This window comes from Pinus tabuliformis, chromosome 4_1, assembly GCF_031772625.1.
Source record: "Pinus tabuliformis cultivar Carrire ecotype Pingquan chromosome 4_1, CPIR1, whole genome shotgun sequence".
Lineage (NCBI taxonomy): Eukaryota > Viridiplantae > Streptophyta > Pinopsida > Pinales > Pinaceae > Pinus > Pinus tabuliformis.
Window position 1 is genome coordinate 481,972,580 of NC_142303.1, and position 3,887 is coordinate 481,976,466.

The window sequence follows — 3,887 nt, forward strand, 5'->3', positions numbered from 1 at the left end:
AAACACAGTATCTACACAAGTCTGTTTCTCATAAGAGAATAAAATAATAACTAATACCAGTAGATTCACCGGGTACTTGGAAATTTCACACCTTTTTCCACCTAACATAGAACTTTATTGAACCTCTAGTTCACCCCCAAGGGAGAAGTTCATGCCAAGGTGTGAACCCCCTCCATTAATCCCCTCAATAGGTATTTAATACCTTTATTTCGTGATTAATTTTTTTCAATGATTTCCTACTTTAGTGATCTTTTTTATTCACTTTCCTATGCCTTTTCATGAAATCCCACCTTTCTCTCCCATGACTCTTTATGCTTATCCAAGCTTATCATATTTCCTCAGCTAAGCAATTTAACGGACTTTCTATCCTATCCATTAAAACTTATCTAAAATCTTTTCTAGAATCGTTATCGTGAAAGAATTATCCTAATCTCATTTAGCAATGAGATTTTTTATTTTTCTTTCTTTAACAAGAATCTCATATTCAAGTGTTTCATTCTCAAATACTTCAATTCCTTTTGTTTATTTATTGAATATTTATTTATTTACATAAACCTTTCAATGTGCTTCATCATTCAATGTGAAAAAAGGGACCACATTACAACATGAGATGCACATTACATAAATGGTCTTTTTGTTTCTCTCATGCTCTCATTAATTTTATTGCGATGTTAATTATTTTTGTTAAGCAAATAACATTTTAAACTTTATGGGCCAATAAAATTTTGTGGGTAAAAGATGATATTTATTTTAATTTTTATTTAGTATATTATTTTTAATATTTTATATTCATAGTATAGGTATGTTAATTTTGGATCTACATGGTTTCGAGAGGAATGGTATCTTTTGGAATGCAAAAAGTAATAAATTTCAAAAGAAGTTTATAAGTGGAGAGTTGTAATTCTATGTGATTAATAGATCAAGTGTTAAACACATATCGTTATATATGTGTGTGTATGTGTTCGGGTTCGCTAATCATCGAAAGAGTATGCCATCTCTTTAATCTTGAGCAAGAGTGTAATAAAAAAATTTATTTGTAACTATTTTTCATTTGTTTGATATAAAATATCTCTTTACCAATATCTTGTTCGAAAATATTCTCATTTCATGTTTTGTGTGGGCACACACACAACGAGATCACAAACTTCATCTTGTCAGTTTGAGATGTTTAACCTACCTTTTAATCATGGTGGTTGCGGCCTTAAAGATAGTGCCTCTTTCAGTTTGGCACTACTTCTACTCCAAAATTTGAAATTCACTTAGATGTGATAGCCTTTGGAATCAAATCATCATGGCTAAATATCTCGATAGTAGGGATCTCATTCATTTGCTACATGTTGGGGCTTGAGACCCTCCTTATATCTATTTATCATGGCACAGTCTCCTTCACACTAAGCATTGGTTGTTTGGGAATCTCAGATGGTTCGTTGCTTGAGGATCTATCTTGGAGATATGCTTAGACTTGCTCTCATACATGATTAGTATGCATTTATTAACTCCTCCTCTCATTACATTTCTTCACAATCAAAAAAAAATTATGATTAAGGATATTTCAAACGCGTATCTTTCCTGTCCTTCATTCGCTCATTGGAAAGATGCTACTAGGTTAGAGATTTTATATCGAGTGGTTCTCAAATGGAAATTATATATTCCCTACCTCAAACACTTGATTGTCCTCACTCCAAAAGAAGACAAATTTGTTTGGTTTTTTGGCTAGCACGAGGGAAAGGTAATTTTTCATGAGGCATATCAGATAATCATTGAGCCCACTAGACATATTTTGTTTTTCTATTTTCTTTCTAAGTGCTCAAAATGAATTTTCCTCTTAAACTTAAATGTTTTTGGTGGTTGGTAGTACAAAACCATATTCTGAGAATGAGGGCTCACGGGGATGCATTTGCCTTCGCTCTTGAGAGGGCATCTTTCACCTCTTTGTCCATTGTAGCTTTGCCACATAAGTCTAAACATGTGTTCTAAACTTGATAAACTCTCCACACAAACATTGTGGCCTCTCCACACAAACATTGTGGCTTGCCTTGGTAGGTGGACAATGGATCATCATACCCATAAGAAAAAATTGATTTTCTTTATTATTTGGGGAATGTGACCATCTAAGAATGCTCTTACCTTTGAGAAAGTTATGGGTGATATCTGAAGGACAAGTTGTAGAGTGAGAATCATATATGGAGGACCACTTCAATTGTAGTTCAGACCTTAAGTAAACGATCAACCTTAAGTAAAGGATCAACTTTCAGTTTGTTGACTCTCACATTTTGCAAGGGACGAGTCACATTACGATATAACATTTTCGAATTGTTGTATGTTGCACCTATGCATTTCACACGGTTCATCGTATCTACAATCTACATTTTTGTATGGCCGTAAGTTTCAACTTTATAGAGAACTTGTTATCGTATATGGATATAAGTTTTAAATGGGGCGAAAGTGAGAAAACCCATTCTATAGAATATGTACTTTATCAACCAAAATAATTGAAAACGTTTTTTGTGTTTTGAAAAAATACTCCAAGCAACCACTTAATTTTTTAATAATTCTGGAAAGATAGAAATAAGAGGCATATCCGCCCATTAGTTGTATTAAATAACTTGCCACATCCTCTTTAATTATTTTTCATATCTCCATTCACGGTGGTGTTATGAGGATGTAGATGTGAGTGACTTGAGGGTGGATCATGGGGTGGTCGTCCTGTGTGACCCACATGGAGTGCAATTTGCCGAACTCCACTCATTGGGGGCAACGGTCTAGTCAGGACACGCGGTCAGGTGGCTAGAATGAATGGTGCATTTGGGCCCCATCTACCATCGTCCAACACACGTGTTATCCATAATCCTATCGACAACGATGCCTATAAATGGAGGCTGCTTCAACACATTGATGATCACATTTCCCACTGTAAGAGTTTATTAGAAGTTATATATCATCCCACCCAGCATTTCCCATTTCCCATTTCCATTGCAGAGGTTATATATATCATTCGAGATGAGGTACTCATTTTCTTTTGCATTGGCAGACATGGCAGTAGCTGCACTGGTTGTGGGCAGTGTTGTAGGCACGCCCAATACAAACTTCATATCCTCTGTGTGTAACACGCAGAAGATCCCAAGCAGAAGTCCCTTTTATAGTTCTCTTGGATCCCTCCTCATAGATCTAGAGGGAAACACTGCCTTTAGCGGTTACGACTACAAAGCATCGCGCGCAGGCTCACCTACAACCTATGGACGTGGGGTTTGCAGTCAGGGAATCTCTCAGTCTGATTGCACCGCTTGCCTTAAAAACCTTGGGGGCCGCATGTGGAACATTTGCGGCAACGCCATTGGTGCTCGAGTTCAGCTAACTGACTGTTTCATCCGCTACAAACAATACATCTTCTAGTTATATATTCAACGTCTGCCCAACTGCGCGATACGTATCGAATATCTCATATCTTGTCGATCTATGTTTCAATAAAACGTCTCACGGGATTCTTTGAGCAAGAAAAGCTGATGCTGTCCTATTCTCCTCAGTCGCTATCTAAATCCTTCATATAATATAATAAAACTATCGTGCAGTCTATTCTGGAAGAAGCTTTTTGGCTCTGAAATTTTTGATGTTGAATATTTGTTGATTGCAGGGACCTAAATATCACTTTTAATATGGAGAAAATATGGGGCATCAACAAGAAGAAGGACCCCCTTGCTGAAAAATAAAAAATGATCTGCTATTGAGGAGGAACTATATTGACATTTTCCCTTCCCAAATGCGCCCGACATGGGAGAATAGAAGAATTGAAAATGCTTACATAGCTAAGAGATTGATAGATTTATTTTTCACGCCAGTTTGATTGACAAGATGGGCATGACTTTCTCATCGATTGAGAATGTTTTCAT

At 36.3% G+C, this 3,887-nt stretch overlaps 1 pseudogene; it reads left to right on the top strand.

The window, feature by feature from the left end:
• Positions 1 to 3,033: 3,033 nt before the first annotated feature.
• LOC149176589 (antifungal protein ginkbilobin-like protein pseudogene) lies at positions 3,034 to 3,393 on the top strand (annotated as a pseudogene).
• The last annotated feature ends 494 nt before the right edge of the window (positions 3,394 to 3,887 follow it).